The 20,205-nt window shown below is 35.7% G+C and overlaps 1 non-coding gene across 1 annotated transcript; it reads left to right on the top strand.

Annotated features, from left to right (window-relative positions):
* Positions 1-685: 685 nt before the first annotated feature.
* LOC130850580 (U6 spliceosomal RNA) lies at positions 686-788 on the top strand. The gene has a single exon (XR_009052947.1). It is a non-coding gene; the product is annotated as a U6 spliceosomal RNA (small nuclear RNA).
* The last annotated feature ends 19,417 nt before the right edge of the window (positions 789-20,205 follow it).

The following is a 20,205-nucleotide window of genomic DNA, read 5'->3' as shown; positions in this document are numbered from 1 at the left end:
AGATATATTGATTGGCCCTTGGCCTTTGTTTTCTGTTAGAAGCACTCTTCCTTCCTCTCTCACCTAAACACACGCATATGTACACCTTCTCCTCATCTTTGTCCTCCTCCTTCCTCTTCTTTATCTTCGAACCCTCTTCACCCCTCCATGCCTCACCCCACCCCCACCCCACCCCTGGCTCCTTCTCTGTCTCTCTCCTACCTGGCTAATTTCTAGTTATTTTTTCAGATCATAACTTGGAAATCACTGTGTTTGGGAAGCTTTCAATGTCCCCAAAGTCTTGGTTATATGTCCTCCTACCAACATCTATAAAAGTACTCCGTACTTCCTCTGTCACTGAGTTTTCGTGAGAGTTAGAGTATATAAGATGTATAAGTGCTTGGAACCATGCTTGGGGGATAAGAGCAGCTAACACCGTCATCAACACCATCATAATGATTATTGAACTTATGACACCCTGTTTTAATTAGTCTCTTTGATCCTCTATGTCACCTACTAAGTGCTGGCTTTGAGAGGGCTGGGACCATAACAGTCTGACTTGTCGTATCACCAGCAGCTTAGCACTGTGAATGACAAGAGTAGGTAAATGCATCCCAATTACTTAATGTTAAATAACACAAAGCAATTTATAAATTTAATCTTCCAGAACCATTGTTTATTTGACTTTAAAAATAACATTTTGTGTGTACATTTCAACAGCATGTATACTAAAATTGGAATGGTACAGAGAAGATTAGCATGGCCCCTGTGCAAGCATGCTGTAAATTTGTGAAACCTTAAAAGAATAATGATAACATTTCATGAGCAGAAAGTATTTTCGCAACACTCCACATGCTAGAAGAGTCCGCATTTTCCTTTACTACTACTCTAATTACTAAGAGCTTAATCAATGAGGTCACAATCAGCAGATAAATTATCACAGATCTGGTGAATAAAATAAACCTTCTATGAAAAACATTTTAAAGGTTTACATGAACAATATATAACAAATATCCTCACAAATATAGCCTGCTGTTAAAATGTTCCCAGTCTCCAGGTTATAAATCAATATACCTTTAATCTACTTACACAATCTGTTCATTATTATAGAAAGCTCTTTTCTTAGAGAATTAACTTGGAAATTCACTTTCTGATAAGATCCAAAATAAATATCATTTATCTTATTAGCGGTTGCAAAATCATGCTTTTCTAATTTATCATTGCATTAACATCTTTCAGTGAGAATTCTTCATAAAAAACTTTATTTGGTCATCTTCAGATTTAGTTCATAAAGGAAAAGCAAGATAACCTTTTATTCTTAGTGTTTTGCTTTTAAATAAAGTGGTTAACGAATTGAGTTTTTTTGCTTCTCTCTCATACATTATGAACTTATGGATTTTTACGTAATGAATATACAAGATTTTTTTTACTTACCTCTGCTTTCATACATATATAAATATATTTTCCCCCTCTTACTCTGAAAACCTTTCTGTTCCTAACTACGTTAACATAATTGCTTTCTTAACCCTGATTATCTACAAAACAGAGCCTGAGGCAAATTACTAGTTAAGGCTTCATTGGAAGGCACAAACCTAGGCAGGTAAAGCGAGGGTAAAGGAGAACTGAGGCAGGGGCAGCAGCTCAGTTATGTAGGAAACCTTCCAATCAGACTTTCAGAAACCACTGTGCCTCAGATCAGCCCTTGTAGGGAAAAAAGTGAGAGGAATTAATTTTCAGGTTCTCTCCTGGCTCACTGGTCAAAGTTCGCTGCTGGGCCTTTCTAGGAAGACAATAAGGATGCCAAATCCCACAATCTATTAGGCCACATATCATCCGAGTGCACAAGCAGTGAAAGGAGCTAGAGTGTTTTGGGGTCTGGCCAGGTCAGATCGGGCATTGGAGCTGATGATCCTGCTACGGCAGACATGGGGAAGACCACACCTTCACCCAAAGGAGTCCATGACAGCCAGGCAGCATTTGAGATGAGGCAGTGGTAGCAGCAGCTGGGGCTCTCTCTTGAACAAGCAGTCAGGGGCCAAAGTGTCCACTCTGGTAGAACTCTAAATGTTTTCACATTAAAACTGAATCCAAATCTTTAAGCCAAGCTATACAGTTTCAGTAGAATATCAATTAAGTCGAGATGGCCTAATGTGTCATTTAAAGCTTGTGTGTCTTTATTTATTTTCTGTTTGGATGATCTGTCCATTGATGTAATGGGGTGTTCAAGTCTCCCGCTATTATTGTGTTACTGTCAATGTCCCCTTTTATAGCTGTTAGCATTTGCCTTATGTATTGAGGTGCTCCTATATTGGGGGCATAGATATTTACCATTGTGATATGTTCTTCTTGGATGGATCCCTTGATCATTATGTAGTGTCCTTCCTTGTCTCTTTTAATAGTCTTTACTTTCAAGTCTAATTTGTCTGATATGAGTATTGCTACTCCAGCTTTCTTTGGACTTCCATTTGCATGGAATATCTTTTTCCATCCCTTCACTTTCAGTCTATATGTATCCCTTGGTCTGAAGTGGGTTTCTTGTAGGCAGCATATAGAAGGGTTTTGTTTTTGTATCCATTCAGCCAGTCTGTGTCTTTTGGTTGGAGCATTTAATCCATTTACATTTAAAGTAATTATTGACATGTGTGTTCCAATTACCATTTTCTTAATTGTTTTGGGTTTGTATTTGTAGGTGTTTTCCTTTTCTTGTGTTTCCTACTTAGAGAAGTTCCTTTAGCACTTGTTGTAAGGCTGGTTTGGTGGTGCTGAATTCTCTTAACTTTTGCTTGTCTGGAAAGCTTTTGATTTCTCCCTCAAATCTGAATGAGATTCTTGCTGGGTAGAGTATTCTTGGCTGTAGGTTTCTCTCTTTCAGGACTTTCAGTATATCCTGCCATTCCCTTCTGGCCTGCAGAGTTTCTGTAGAGAGGTCAGCTGTTATCCTGATGGGTTTTCCCTTATATGTTGTTTGTTGCTTTTCTCTTGCTGCTTTTACTATTTTTTCTTTGTGTTTAATTGTCATTAGTTTGATTAATATGTATCTTGGTGTATTTCTCCTTGGGTTTATTCTGTATGGGACTCTCTGTGCTTCTTGGACTTGGTGAATTATTTCCTTTCCCATGTTGGGGAAGTTTTCCACTAGAACCTCTTCAAATATTTTCTCAGACCCTTTCTTGTTTTCTTCTTCTTCTGGGATGCCTATAATTCGAATGTTGGTACGTTTAAGGTTATCACTGAGGTCTCTGAGGCTGTCTTCTAGTCTTTTTATTTTTTTTTTCTTTTTCCTGCTCTGCGGCGTTTATTTCTCCCATTCTATCTTCCAACTCACTTATTCGTTCTTCTGCCTCAGTCATTCTGCTGGTTAGAACATCTAGAGTATTTTTAATTTCAGTTATTTTATTATCCATTGCTGTTTGTTTTTCTGAGTTCTTATGAACTGTTTCTTGTACTTTCTCTATTTTGGTATCGAGATTTTGTATCATTTTTACTATCATTACTCTAAATTCTTTTTCAGGCATTTTTCCTATTTCCTCCTCATTTATTTGGTCTTGTGGGTTTTTTTCCTGCTCCTTTGCCTGCATGGTGTTTCTTTGTTTCCTCATGGTTGTCCAAGCTTTTGGGGTTGCTTGTCCTGGTGATAGAGGTGTTTATAGAAGACTGTCCAAGCCTCAGACTAATGTCCAAGTATTGGATTAAACAAATATTAAGTCTAGGAAACACATACATGTATAAGACACACAATTATTGAATCCGTTAGGACATAAGGCTCTAGAAAGACCTGACAGAACCCCAGTGTGCTATCAGATATTCAAAGAGAAACCCAGCAGAAATTGACAACTGAAACAGAACAAATCAGAGACAAAAGCAAAAGCAAACAAACAACAAATAACACCCTACACATACAAACATCAATCCAGGGAGATTTTGTAAGCTAGGATCAAATATAGAAATGAGCTGGAGTACCACCAGAGAGAATGGAGATTCTCAGAATGTAATTAGACAACTGTACTAAGAACTAAGATAAAGACAAAAGGCTAATATTAATACCAAGGCAGTGCATCATCTGGAGAATAGAGCAAGGAGTCTGAGCAGACCGATAGTGTTGCTTATAAGTATGTTAAGATAAAATAGACTTAAAATGGCTGGAAGAAAGGGGAACAGAAGAGCGTAATGTGGTTGGAAATATGCAAAGAAAAAGAAAGGAATAGAAGTGTATAAAAGAAAGGGATGAAAGGAAAGTATGAAAGATATTTTGTCCATACTACCAAAAACTTAGCTAGATATAGAAGTATATAAAAAGGCAAAAAAAAAAAAAAAAAAAAAAGAATAAAAAATATCCTTAAAAAATTATGTTGTAAAACTTGTAGATCCCTTAGGGCTAAGATCGTATTTAATAAATCAAAAAAAACAAAAACAAAAGAGAGAGAGAGAGAAAAAAAAAAAAAAATCCAGAACTGATCCCAGAATGGACCAGTTCAATAGGTATTGATACTACTATTTCTGTTTCCTTAGCGTCTCAGCTGTAAGTGTCCTTCTCCTTGCCTTGGGTTTTTTTTTTTTTTTGCGTTATTCTGTGACCAGCAGAGGTTCCTTTATTGTTCATCTGTAAGCCTCGGTGTGTGGGGAGGGAGAGGGTACAATAGTGGCTCCTTCTCCTGGGAGTGAGTGAGCAGTGGCGCACTGTTGTTTCAGTCAGGCTTGGAGGTGCCTGTTGCAGAGGGCGCTGGTGGCTCAGGCGTACACAGAAAGTCTTAGAGTTGGGCCTCTCTCGGGGTTTTTTCTTTTTGATGCTGGTTTTTTTTTTTTCTCTCGGCAGCCTCCCTGCTGCTGGCATTGCAAGGAGTTTTAATCTAGCCCCGCCCAAGCGCCTGAGGGTGCTTGTTATCCCTGAGCGCCTTAGGTGGCCCGCAGGGCGTCTCTCCACTGCCTGTTGCAGAGGCACCGAAAGAGAGGGAGAGGCTATGCGCGCGGCTCCTCCCCCCCCCCCCCCCCGCCCGGGAGCCTGCAGCCTCCAGCCGCCATCATGGCCGGGCAGCTCTCAGGGACCGGCACTCCTCTCCGCGGACCTCCTCCCTCCTGTCCTCTCGGTCCGTCACCCTACAGGCAACAATGTTTCTCACCCTGAACCAGCTCTCCGGTTCCCACGCTCCCACTCCTGGACCCTCCGTTCAGCCGCGGATCGATGTCTCGGTCCGGGAACGCTGAGCTGCGCTGCGGACCCTCCGTATGTTTCTCACTCCCTCCCGTCTGCCACAACTCCGCCGCTTCACCCTCTTTGAGCCCTCGTAGATGCCTCCCTACCAGCTATGTCAGGCTCCCCGCAGCCCTTTCTGGTGTCCGAGGCCGTCTGCTGGTGTTCAGCTGGTTCTCTGTGGGAATGACTGCGTCCTTCCGTGCATTCCCAAAGCATCTGTGGAGAGGGATGCACTCCATGTCTCTCTACTTCGCCGCCATCTTTTTTCCCCCTACTCACCTTATTTTTAAGAGTTATGTGCAGAAGTCCACAAAGTAGGTCTTATTTATAATTTCTTACTTGCATTATTCTCATGTACACACACACAGATATGACACACATACTCTAAAATGAATAATATCAATGACATTTCTAAAAATTAGATTATTGAATAAAATGTAAGCCGTTTTGCAGCTCAATTTTCCTTAAGAATATATTCCATACATTCAAAGTATAAAAGGATATGCAGTCAAAATACTGAGTATAAAAATCAATTACAATAAGTATTAGCTCTGTGTGTTTATGTCACCAACTTGATATATAGTTGGTTTATTCATTTCAGTTCCGTTGAGTTTATTAGAATTAGGTATTTATTTTTTTCATTTTAGGGTAATTTGTTTTTTAAGTATAAAAATAATACATGTTCCCAAGGTGAAAATTATATAAAAATACATATGTAGAGAAGTCTTGTTCCATAAGTTAACTGCCTTCTTTATCTTATACCTCTTTCCCATTTTAAGCAACCATTTTTATAACATTTATATGTCCTTCCAAATTTTTTGCAACAATACATCTATATTTATTTTTCATTACCTCATTACACACAAGGTAGTTTACTATTAAAAACTGTTTTACATCTTGATTTTTTTCACTTAATATATCCAGTCATTCTTTATCAGTCTATACAAAACTTCCTCATTCCTTTCGACAGTTGCATAATATTCTCAATTTAATTTTAAAGAAGACTAAATCAGAGGTACTGTAGTTCTAATTTTTCATTCTCAAGTGTCAGTACAATTTTGGGCACTTTGATATGATTCATAGTATAATTAAAGAAATACTATATTGAGGTGGCCTATAAGAGTATTTCACTGTAAATTGTATAAATGTTTGCAAACACTTCCTCCTCTTCCCAGGTTATCTTATTGAACATCTAATCCCTCTAACAAACTTGTTATGGACTGAATGTTTGTGTTCGCCCAAAATTGATATATTGAAGCCCTAACCCTCAGTGTGATGGTATTAGGAGGTGAAGCCATTGGGAGATAATTAGGTTCATATGAGGTCCTAAGGATGGAGTCCTCACAATGGGATTAGTGTCATCATAAGAAAAGGAAAAGAAACCAGTGCTCTCTCTCCCAATCATATAAGAACACAGCAAGAAGGTGGCCCTCTAAAAGTCAGGTGAGGGATATCACCTGGAACTGAATCACCTTGATTAGACTTCTCAACCTCCAGAAATGTGAGAAATAAATATCGGTTGTTTAAGCCACCCAGCCTACGATATTTTGATATAGAATCTCAAGCTGACTAAAATAAACCTTCATTAGTCATTTATGGATGAATTTGAAAAAAATGAAAAACTTAAGACCATCTATGGCCTTAGAAATTATTCATATTTATATTACAAGAGTATCTTTTTCAGCCAAAGCTCTAACAGCTTTCTTATACCTCTTATACCTCATAACAGGTGAGAAGGAACTATCTTTGGAATCATCCAAGGGCAGGCACGTTTTTCCTGTAACTGATATCATCTCTGTCCTGAGTGTTTTTGCCATGGGGTTGTTTAGGCTTCCCACACAGCCTTGGCTCTCCTAGGCTTCACCCTTTTCAATTAGTGCAGAATAAAGAAAAAAAATTAGGGCATAGAGTGCACTGACATAGTAGACAACACTAAGTACTATGATTACCTTTTTTTTAACTAGGGAAAAAAATGGCTTCTCCATTGTCCTTTAACTCTAGTTCTTTGTCAATGTTATCACATCATTTACTGAATATCAATTTTTAAGCAAAACTATATGGTTCCATTATAAGATGAATGAAAGAAGTATTACTCATCATTTTTTTTTCTCATTGTCAAAATGCTGCCATATTTTGGCATGGAATTGATGAACAAAAGCCTAACCCTCAGTGTGATGGGTTGACACAAATAATTTGGAGTTGATCATACTTTACCACTATTCATACACTAGCCCTATTAAACTAACTTTACTACGGAACATCTCCAAATACTAAATTTGCTAAGATGTTTTCTTAATATCAAAGAGAGTCTATGTGAGAACTGAAGAGGTGGTGTTTTGAGTGTCTGCTCATGGTTTTCCATTATCCCTTATATGAGGAAACAATGATCTAAGCTTCTGCCCTCTCTTCATGTCCCTTTACAGCTCCTTTCCACAGAAGAGAGAGGGGATCATATGATTTGTGAGACAGTGAGATAATCATTGGACTACGTTTTCAAATGAGAAGGCTTACTGTGACTTAAAGATAGGATCCTGGCCTCCTCACCTGATTTAGCACCCTGGCCTCCATATAGGCCAGGTCAAACTCCTTGCTCTCTATCTGAGATTAGGTGCATATAGCATCTGGTTGGTTAGGGTAGATGGCCAGGTAGCAGTCCCAGGAGATTTATATGGTGGGGAAGAAAAGTTACTGAGGCTACAATTATAATAATCCTAATCCTATGCAGTAGGACTTAAAGAATATCAATATATATAAATATTACATAAATATATATCTCACACATATTATATGTAAAAAACAGTGCCTGGCTTATGAATTGGAAACTCTGGCTTAATGTTTTAATTATATTGTTTTTATAATCTTTATAATTTATTCCACACTAGTTGCAAGAAGGCAGGTAGTACTAAGATATAATTGAAATATTTTTAAAAAGATATATATGTGTATATATATATATATGTTAATGTGAATATTTGCTTTAAATATAATAATGAATATAATGTGAGTAAAATCAAACAAAAAATTAAAACTACTTCGTGAATACAGTTAAATGCAAAATATAGATATTCTTTGACCTGTGATAGTTTAAATGCAAATGTACTTGAAAGTAGGAAGTTAAGCTCTGGAGGCCTTTTGCAAGGCTATAATTCCATAATATAAAAAGAAATGTTCCCAGTTTTGAGATTTATGTATGCACATTTTCTATTAAGATATACATAGAGAAAGAAAGTTAGGTAGACATACATTGTAATTCAGATTTGCCTACTTACAGATGGTAACATTCTGTGCAATAATAATGCTCTCAAAACCATTTGCAAATTTGTCCAGCAACAACTCTGCCTTTAATGATGAAGTTTCCACAGTGGCAGATGGCAGAGTGAGCAGTGAAGGATGCTGCCGACCCACCAGGGTTATGTCTGTCACTAAAGCGATCTGGCTCCAAAAGCCAAAGTCTGTTGAGGTCACACTGGTTATTGCTCCATTGGAATGACTTGATTGATCACATTTGTGGTTATTCCATAAATGATGACCTTTTAGAAGGGATCCTGGCAGTTTCATCCTGCTGTAGGAAAGCGATATAGAGAAATACACAGTGTCTGCAGTCTATCGACATATTTGAGAAACAAAGGGGCAATTTATGAAACTTAAAAAAGATACATTCACTGATGTTGCTATTCCCTCTTTGTGTTAGGTTTCTGAATGCTTAGACAGCCTACAGAAACAGCACAATACTACTTTTAATATCCATGTCACATTTAGGAAGAGAAAATTAAAGGAAACAAGACAAGAAAATATATTACATAATGAATTTTAAAAGCCCAGCAAAGAGTATTGTTCTAATGGGAACATATAAATATGAATTGAGATCCAGTTATTCTCTAAGCACCTAAAATTGGCAGATAGTATAAATAAAACAAAATAAATAAGTAAACTTCAGCATCTGAGTGAAACCTTGGAATGCTTTGAAGCAAATTATATACTATTCTATGGGAAATTTAACATAATATACCACTTTTAAAGTATAATGTATTGAAATTGCCAAGTTCCATTTATAGTGTGATATTGTTGGATTAATTTATCAACATATAGTGAGTGAGTGTACCTTTCAAAATTTAATTTAATATCAGATCATGCCTTAGGCACTGGAAGGAACAAAGCACATCCCTCCCTCTGTATTTACTGAACAGTAACATAGAAAAATTATGCAAAAATATTAATGCTCTCATGTCACTGATGAAACTAAAAAGCATAAAGTTGCTCATTAATATTAATAACAATAATAATCATTTATAACCACTTGTTCTATTGAAAAACTTCTAAGTACTTTACATACATTACCTCTCTTGACTTTTTTTTGACAACTATGAGACTTATTTAGAGATTCCATGAGGAGCCAAGTCACTGACGTGCTGAACCAGAGAGAGCTGTTTGTTAAATTTTCAGGGAATTTCACAGAACTAGAACAAATAATCCTAAAATTTGTATGGAATCACAAAAGACCCAGAATTGTCAATGTAGTCCTTAGGAAAAAGAACAAAACTGGAGGCACAACCCTCCCAGGCTTCAGACAATACTACAAAGTTACAGTAATCAAAACAGCATGGTATTGGCACAAAGAGACATATGGATCCATGGAAAAGAACAGAGAGCCCAGAAATAAACATACATCTACAGTTAATCTTAGACAAAAGAGGCAAGAATACAGGATGGAGAAAAGACAGTCTCTTCAGCAAGTGGTGTTGATAAAGCTGGACAGCTGCATGTAAATCAATGAAGTTAGAACACTCCCTCACACCATACACAAAAATAAACTCCAAATGGCTTGAAGAATTAAATATAAGACAGGACACCATAAAACTCCTAGAAGAGAACACATGCGAAACATTCTCTGATATAAATCATAGCAACATTTTCTTAGGTGAGTCTCCCAAAGCAATAGAAATAAAAGCAAAAACTAACAAATGGGACCTAATCCAACTTATAAACCCATGCACAGCAAAGGAAACCATAAACAAAACAAAAAGACAAGCTACAGACTGGAAGAAAATATTTGCAAATGATGTGACCAACAAGGGCTTAATTTCTAAATTAGATGAACAGCTCATACAACTCAATAACAAAACAAACCAACAACCCAAACAAAAAATGGGCAGAAAACTTAAACAGACATTTCTGCAAAGACATACAGATGTTCAATAAGCACATGAAAGGATGCTCAACATTGCTAATTATCAGAGAAATGCAAATCAAACCTACAGTAAGGTATCACCTCACACCAGTCAGAATGGCCATCATTAAAATGTCTACAAACAATAAGTGCTGGAGAAGGTGTGGAGAAAAGGAAACCCTCCTACACTGTTGGTGTAAATGTAAATTGGTACAGCCACTATGGAAAACAGTATGGAGTTTCCTTAAAAAAACTTAAAATAGAGATGCTGTATGACCCTGCAATCCCAGTCCTGGGCATATATCTAGAGAAAACTCTAATTAGAAAAGGTACATGAACCTCTATGTTCATAGCAGCACTATATACAATAGTCAGGACATGGACAGATATCCATGGACAGATGAATGGATAAAGAAGATGTGAGATATATATGTACATACACACACACACACACACACACACACACACACACACACACACAGTGGAATAATACTCAACCATAAAAAAAGATGAAATAATGCCATATGCAGCAACATGGGTGGACATAGAGATTATCATACTAAGTGAAGTAAGTCAGAGAGACAAAGACAGATATTATATGATATCACTTATATGTTGAATCTAAAATATGCTACAGATGGACTTATTTATGAAACAGAAATAGACTCACAGACATAGAAAACAAACTTATGGTTACCAAAGAGGAAAGCGGGGGAGGGATAAATTAGGAGTTTGGGATTAGCAGATACAAACTACTATGTATAAAATAGACAAACAACAAGGTTCTACTGCATAGCACAGAGAACAAAAAAATAAAATAATTTTCAGGGAATTTGCAAGCTACTGTTAAACATGGCCATTATTAAAAATTAAATTATGTAAACTTACAATGACATAAATTATATTAAATACAAAGTTAATAAGTACTCAAAATGCATCCCATTTTAATTATTTTACTACATTTCACTATTATCTCTGTTCTTGAGGTTTTTTACATGTATTGTTCATGCATGCACATGTAGAATACTATACAATGGTGTGCTACTGTGCATTTTTTCCTAACTGTGTGTTCAGTGATGCTAATGCTATACAGGTAGCTTGAATCAGCCACAGTGGGAGTATTCATACCATGGAAATTGGCAAATGCTGTAAATCAGGGCTCTCCTGCCCAGAGAGTCTGTTGTTAAACAATTACTAGCCCACTACTATGTGATACATATCCTCCTAACTTCCAGGTACATTGTTCAGTAAGACATGCTGTCTATTTTTGAATGGCTTGAAGCATTTTATATATATATATACATGTTTCAGGTATATAGCATTATAGTTCAACACATATATACACAACTGAGTGATCACCATCACAAGTCTAGTTACCATCCAACACCATACAGTTGACCCCCTTTACACATCGTATTAATGGACCACAGCTTGGTTTTTATATTAATTATGTGATGAATAGTTAGTTACGTCTGATTTCAATTTCAGTTCTATCCCTTCCAAGTTTTGGCACTGGGAAAATTATTTAATTTTTCCAGGTCTTAATTTTTATGTCTGTAAAATAGGCTTTCTTAGAATTGATTGCTAACAGGTTAAATAAGATAACATATGTAAAATTACATATTATATGTCACATATTACCTATGTAGTGTTTGCCAGTTAGTAAACACTAGCTCTGGTGATGATGATGATATCATCACCATGTTTTCATTGTCATGGAGCTGTAGACCTCTGGATTACCACTGAACTCATCTCATCCTCATTTCGCAGCATACATGCACCCCCTTTCTTGCCCCATCTCTTTTTCTGGAGTGAATCATCAAACTAATATAACCAGTCCCATACATCACTATCAGAACCCCAAACCTTCACCAGATTTTATTTCCTGGTTTTTATGTTTTTTGTTCCCCTAGCTTTATTGGTATATAATTGACATATAACACTGTATAATTTTAATGTATACAACATGATGACTTGATGTACTTATATACTGTGAAATGATTACCACAGAAGGGTTAGCTAACACCTCCATCACTTCACATAATTACATTTAAGATCTACTCTCTTAGCAACTGTAAGTATATAATGCAGTATAGTTAACTAGAATCATCACACATTAGATCCTCCTGGTTTCTATATTGATGTGGCCTGAACATGCTCATTTATGCTGTGGGATAAAGGCCACCTCAACCACAACTTCGCTAGCACTGGCCAGAGAGCTGGCTAGTGTGAAGGATAATTATGACATCATCAACTCTGAATTCTGCTAAAAGCTGCATTAAGGCTTTTTGCATGTTTTTCTTTAATCCTCATAGTAACTCTAATGTAATACTATTGACATTTTACAGGCAAAAGAAAGGAGGCCTTAAAGGTAAAAGAAGCAAAAACATGAAAATTTTTCATTTGGATATTGTTAGGGACTTCTTCATACTTAAGTAATTATAATAATTTACATTGGTATAGGTATTCTTGAGGCTTTAATTTTTCTCCAAGGATGTTCACATGCACAATCTCATTTATCCTTACAACCATCCTATAACTTTGAAAAAGTAATTATTGTAGAAGTAATTATTGTCTCCATTATACAGGCAATGAAACTGAGACATTGGGAGGTTAAATGTCCTGTCCAGAATAATGCAGTAATTAGAGTTATTACTGGAACTGAACCCTCTAACTCAATATCCTCAGTTCTTCCTGTTGTACAGCAAGGGCAAATAGCTTTCACCACATGTAAAACTGCTGGTCAATTGCTGTTGGCTACTTGGGGTATGCCATGTTAATAGGAATTCTGAGACCATATTTAGGTTCAACAGCAGAGAATGCCATCATAAATTAGTAATATCTGCCATGAACATGAGATACAAGGAAAAGAATGATGACCTAAAGGGAAGGTATTGAACAGACTAGTTGGGGAAAATATGTGATTTGCAGCAGAAACAGTGAATTATCAAACTTTAAAGTGACCAATCTCAGATAGTTCTAAGGGTTCTTTATTGAAAACCCAAAAGTGATGATGCTGTGTCATTTAATTGCCCATAAGAGCAAAGGGATGGAGTAATTCATTTCAAGTCATCACTTACCTTTCCTCTACTACAATTTGTTTCTCTTACAAAAATAAAACTTTAGTTGACGAGATTGAGTTTAGATGTTCCTTTCACTCATGGCCTATTTTGATAAAATGGTGGTTCCATAAGTGACAATTTTTTGGGTGCAGACTTACAGAAGAAGCAGGTGCTCATGTGCACCCCCCTCAGATGCATAACTTTAAACTCATAGAAGACAGACTGAATTATACACACACATGTTTTAATGCTCGTTATTAAACGATAAATGCTTATATATGTCACAGTCACAAATCCTAGTGGGCTGGGATTTAACTTAACGTGTGAAATGTGGCCAAGTTCCTTCATGACTTTAGTGTTCTTTTTCTTTATTTATTAATTGAAAAATTGGAATAGATATTTCACTGATTTGTTTATCAAAGACCTACCATGTCAAAGTACAACAAATCAGCATAGATCGTGAACCTCCATTTCGACTCTAACATTCTACGAATCTGTGCCTATATATAGATATCATTATAGTCAAAAGTATTATTTTGTTCCTAATGTTTCTTCAGAGTTTATTCCCTCACAGTGTATTTGATGTGCTTGTTACCCACTGTCCTGTGCTTCATAAAGAATACCATTTTTTGATGGTATCCAGTTGGACTTCTAGGAATAACTTCCCACTAACAAATTTTGTATGATTAATATATTTGTTAAAACCTTTTAAACCTCAGCTCAATGATTCATTCTGATATTTATAGGCACATAAAGGATATATTCACACACACACAGCTCCCTGAATTCAAAGGTTATATTATATTCATAGTTACATATAAGAGAGAATCTAACAAAACTGTCATATACACTAAGCGATAAATTTTCTCTGTAATTGAATGAAATGAAACACATATAGTATACACATATGGAATATATATTGTATACGTATATACAATCCTTATATCTCTTTGTGCCTTCAAACACTATACTGTCAAAGACACTCATGAAATAGATAGCTTAGCACACTGGTTAAAAATTTGTGATTTATCGTCAGAAAGACCTAAACTCGAATTCCTGCTTTGTCATTTTGGACCTGTGTGAACTTGGATAAGTTCTTTGACTTTTACAAATTTCAGTTTTCTCAACTTTAAATGAGGAAAATAAAATAATACTTGCATTGTGCTATGGTTGTGAGGTTTAAAGGAGATAAATTATATTTTTTACTTAGTATAGCACTTTGTACAAAATAAGTAACCATAAATATTAGCCAATATTATAATGAATAATCAAAGATGTTAATCTTAATATTGGCATTATTATCAAAAAAGAGTGGATATTTGAAGGTTCTTCAAGTAACTTTCCTTCAAAGGAAAGTAAACAATCAAATATTGATATATTCAAATATCAATATTGAACATTGCTTATGTGTAACTTGCATATCATGCCAAATTTAAAAAATATTATCTCATTAAATTCTCAAAATCAACTTGTTAGGCAGCTGTTATATTTTACAGAAAAATTATGGAATTTCCTTAAAGTCATATAGCTGGTAACTCACAGTTGCAATACTCAAACACAAGTCTATACCAAACTATGATACATTCAGCTCTACACTAAATATATAAACTGATATTTATTATGCAACCAAAGAATCTAATATTGCTGATGAGTGTACAGTCTGAATTACTTAAAACGCAGAGGCAATAATCTTAACTATTTTCCCATGAACTTGTGTGAATGTGAAGTAAAAAGAGGAAGCAAGGGGAAGCAACCCTAGGAAGATATGTTCTGATCACACCATAAGCAGAATACTAGTACAGATTCTTTCAACATTTTAATTATAAACACAACCCTCTTCCACACTCCTATAAATTGAAAGTCTTTAGAAACTGCCTAATTCCCTCAAACTGAATAGGGAGGCATCTAACATGTATAAGACAACTGAAAATTTTGATGATCTTCTGTCATAGCTTTTCTTTGCAGCTCTTGTAGATTTAGGACCTGTATCTAGAAAGTAAAAATGAGAAAGATACTAAATCTTTTAATTTTTTGATAATGGGGTCCCAATTACTCAAAGATAACAGATGGAGCATTGATAACGGGATTATCATCCCAATCATCCAGGGTCATATGAAGAGTCTTATGGGAATTATGAGGTTACAGTTGAGAAGAACAAATATCTCTATTCAGCTGTACCAAGAGCAGCTCACCTTACAAATAAAACATAAGTCCTCAGAGTAAACCATTGGAATTAAAAATTAAAATATTCAAATACATACAACATTTTAAAAATATATCATTGAAAATGTTTTAAGGATACATCCCTCTGTCATGAGATTCGTATAGGAGAGTCATAATAGCTTCACCAAATATCTGAGATTGACTTTATTCATTCATTTAACAAACGTTTATTGAGCACCAATATATACCAGGCGTAGTTACAGGTGCTGGGTGACACTAACGAACAAAATAGACAAAGTTCCGGCTCTTGTGGAACTTAAATTTCAGTGGGACAAACAGTAAATCAATAAGTCAATAAAGGTATAGCATACAACATGGTACTAAGGGCCAAGAGGGAAAATAAAGCTGTATGAAAGGCTAGAGAGTGATTAATTTTGGAAGAGGAGTAGGTAATATTTTACAATGTGTGGGCGAGAAAGGGCTCTCTGATGAAGAGACATGTGAACAGAAACATGAAAGAAGTGAGGGAGGGAAGCATACTGAAATCAGGGGGAAGAACATGGAGAGTGGAGGGGAAAGCAAGTGCAAAGGCTCTGAGACGGCAGTGTGTTAGCTGTGTCCAAACCACAGCAAGAAGGCTAAAGTGATCGAAACAGAGTATAAAATGAAAAGATTAGAAAGTATGCTTTTTGAAGACACCCAGCTTTAAACTATGTAATTATCTATTGGTCTCCTTATGAAATGAAAGAATGAATAAAAAAGGTAAGTACATTTCAGGTGATCTTTGCTCCTATGAAGCCTCGCCTCCATCACTGCTGTGTCTGTTATGAGGGAGTCTGAACTAGTGATGAAAGGCTGGCTAGCCCAAGTCGTTATCTGGCACTTAATTTGCAAGCAATTATAGCTGCATTTTAGTTACATGGCTGCAATTTAAATATTTTTACAATTTTAGACAATAATCCTGAATGATTATACATTTTGTGAATGAGACCTTATGCTTCAATTATATGTGGCAGAAAAATGATGTCATCGAGAAAAAAATTTATCTTGAGAAGCTTTAAACAGTACATTCAAATTGATCTCTGAGATAGTTCATAGTCTATTCATAGAGTCTTAGAGATGTACTCCACTCTCCACTGATTATTTCAGCCAATGGGCAGCTCCTCCTGTGACTTGTAAAGTATTGAGTAAAATATTGCTTCAAATGACCACCCATTACTGATGTATCTTTTTCCTAATTCATGAAAGAGGTTTTTGTTTTTATAAATTAAGAAGTTCATATATTATAAACTCACTGATGTGATAATATTTCTTGTTTTCATGGCCTCAATTCTTAATAAGTCAAGTACCTTTGAAAAACATATATTGGACGTATTCTTACTGAGAAAAAAAATGAAGATTCTGGAAAGAATGGAACTTTGCAATACTCAGTTGAGTATTTGATTTTTTAAGATGGTTTCCTTATTATCAAAATCAATATGCATACATGTTATTAATAAATAAATATTGTTTTAATTGCCAAATTAGTGCACGTTAAAAAAAATGCTCCTTGTGCTCCAGGAACAGTGAAAAGCACTTGACAATCATGGGGTCAATTTATCATAATATCAGCGTCTTTTTGACCATGAGGTGACTACTTGTCTGCTCAGTTCTGAACACCTGCCTTATGAGAGAATGAAAGGCACCAGCAGAAAACAGATCAGATGGCAGAATTTGGGAAAAAGCCAGTTTACAGAATGTGAGATTCTATTGAATATATTATCAAAAGGTCCCATATTGAACTTTTTTGAACACTTAGAGGCTATGACTGTGGTAATTAACTGCTGCAGTTTGGTTCAAGTTTAACCACTGGTCATTATTTCAGTGAGACTGTGTAAACCTCTTTCTTAGTTTAGTGAGGCTTTTATTTGAGTTTATTCAGGGATCCCAAAGAAATTCAGACATCAGAAATTCAGAATTTGATTAGGAAGAGTTTCCCACAGGTGTTAGGTTAAAATCACAAAGTACTTTAAATCTATGATGCCAGTCAATCCAAACCTTACCCTATGGGTTCCCACAGTGCTCATTTTTATATGATCTCATAAAATAAGAACCTCATTTAAAATCACATTCTACAGTGCCAAATTTTAAGAGCTGTAGGGAACTTGATTGGACATAAGAGTTTTTATAAAAAGTTTTTCTTAGATCGACTATTAGATTATTTCTGGAAAAGGTAAAGAACTTAGTTTCCAATATGTTTAAATGGGGTTGAAGGAAAGGGGAATTTTTTTGACATTCATTAGGAATCTAAATGTACCAAGGAGGGTTGTAAAATACGTTTTATTGAAGCTCATTTAGATTGGAAGCAGAGGAACATCTGTAACTACTCTGAAGGGGACTCTGAAAGAACTTTTTACGAGTAAACTGGGATTGTTGCTTTTAATTATTTGAGTGTATAGATTATTCAGTAATGTGTGTAAAGAGCTATTTAGCTACCACCTCCAGGCCACATCACTGAAATACAAGATCTTTTTTCAGTTCACTTTGCTTGTGCTCAGTAATTTAAAATATAATCTTGAATGTAACTGAAGCAAGTCAAAGTGTGATTTGTTTGCAGCTATGACTACTGTGAAATTCCTTTGTGGATTCACTTTTTTGTGCAGCATTTTACAAACCCCAGAAATAGCTAAATTGTTTTGTTTCATATTGGATTCCAAAGGCATAGTACTTTTTTTCTTAAGAACTACTCATATGTTATCTTTTTTGGGATTCTTCTGCAGCGGTTTCCATAGTTAAAGTTTGGCTTTAATTCTTAAAACATTTAAACTGAAGTCCCATTAGATATTTTGTTTTTGAAGGAGCCAGCATCACATGATTCTAACATTAAAAAATAAAGTGGTATCTTCAGCCCCTAAGCTGTTACACTAACAGGGGTGAAGGATCACTGCATATTTATTAACACAGCCCTCTACGTTTGGTTAGGAAAGGTGGCTAGACCACAACCTACTGTCACATCAGTCCTTATTTGATAGAGAAGACATTTAATGAATGAAAGGTCATCATATTTTATCCTTTTTCATAATCAAACATGTAAAGGGAGCATAGATAATGACACACACAGCTTTCAGCTGCATTTCAAATGCAGTTTGTTTTATCTTATAGGACGCATCTTAATGAGGGAGAATCATTCTAGAATTTCTGCTAAATAGAAAAACGGCATTTGCAAAAAGGGTTATTAGGATAAAAGGACTCACTTCAAAATATAACAATTTTTTCATAACTTATAAACAATAAACAGGAACTAACCATGTCTCAAGTCATAAGACCACACAAGGCATTCCTAAGATAGCATTAATAATTCATGCAAGCAGAGCATTCTCTTTGGATAGCCTTTTTTTTTTAACCTACTTAACTTGAGGATAACTTGACTTTCATGGAAATGCACTAAACTATGTCTTTCTGACCACTCTGGTTAGAGCTACAATTAGAAAAGATGAATTTTCAGAAGAACAAGCTTTAAATTGGGCACTCTGGCATGGCAGATTTTATTATGGATGCCGACGTGCTCCTCAGAAAGACACTTCTCGACTCCCTGGGAAGAAAGCATATGACTGAATTTCAGTAGTTCAGTTTTTACATTAAAATATGGCCAGTGAGGGGTTCCAATCTGTCAGGGAAAAGTGGCCATGCGGCCGGAGTTATCATTTTACTTTGGGGGTCTTGTGTTTGCCAAGTGGTCAGCCAGCTGTCCAGGCTTTTACAATGAGGAAACTGAAAAATCTGAGAGGTAAATTGCACTGAAACATTTAATATTTATTAAACCTGAGGGATTTTTAATACAATTAAAAGAGAGAGAATTGCTATTTTCGAATCTGGGGTTTGAATAAATATTCCCTTAAATTTTATGTAAACAGGTAGGTGATCAAATTTCACATAGCTGTGAGCATTGTTTCATGGTATAAAGAACATGTGCATGAAGGCTGACAGGCCTGATTTCAGTTTGCCATTGTTATTCAGTAACTGTATAAGCTTCTCTCTGAGCCTCAGTTCTACTGCCTGTAAGATGGGAAGAAAACAGTACTACTTAACTCAAAAAAACATGTAATCATCTGTGGTAATGGATGTTAATTAAATTTATTGTGGCAATCACTTTGTAATATATACATGTATAAAAATCATTATGTTCTACACCTAAAACTAACACAATCTTAAATGTCAATTACATCTCAGTAAAAAAGACTGAAAGAAAACAAAAAGTGTGCTTTGATAAACAGTAGTATATTTAAAGCACTTGGCAGACATAAGACAATAAACTACAGTAAACTATTCAAATGTACCTTAAAGGAATAGCAGTTAGACCCTGTGACTTGAAAATAGATTGTTAATTACTTATTAGCATATACCAAAAAGGGTCATAATTTCTGAATATGTGTAAAGTATCAATGCAAAACATTGATAGGGAAAATTATCAAAAGCCTGTCTTTTCATCTGAGTAGGGAGGTTGGAAGTTAAGCCTTAGGAGTAATGGCTCCAAACCAAAGAGACTTTCTTGATAATAAGGTTACATTTGTCTTGCCTACTTTCTTGGGGGAGCCACGGGGAAGGCTGCAGGGGAAAGTGCCAGCCAGTTAGGTTTGCATGAGATAAATAATCAGTTGTGAGCT

Source organism: Hippopotamus amphibius, chromosome 3 (genome assembly GCF_030028045.1).
Source record: "Hippopotamus amphibius kiboko isolate mHipAmp2 chromosome 3, mHipAmp2.hap2, whole genome shotgun sequence".
Taxonomy (NCBI): domain Eukaryota; kingdom Metazoa; phylum Chordata; class Mammalia; order Artiodactyla; family Hippopotamidae; genus Hippopotamus; species Hippopotamus amphibius.
This window is presented reverse-complemented; position numbering and strand designations above follow the sequence as displayed.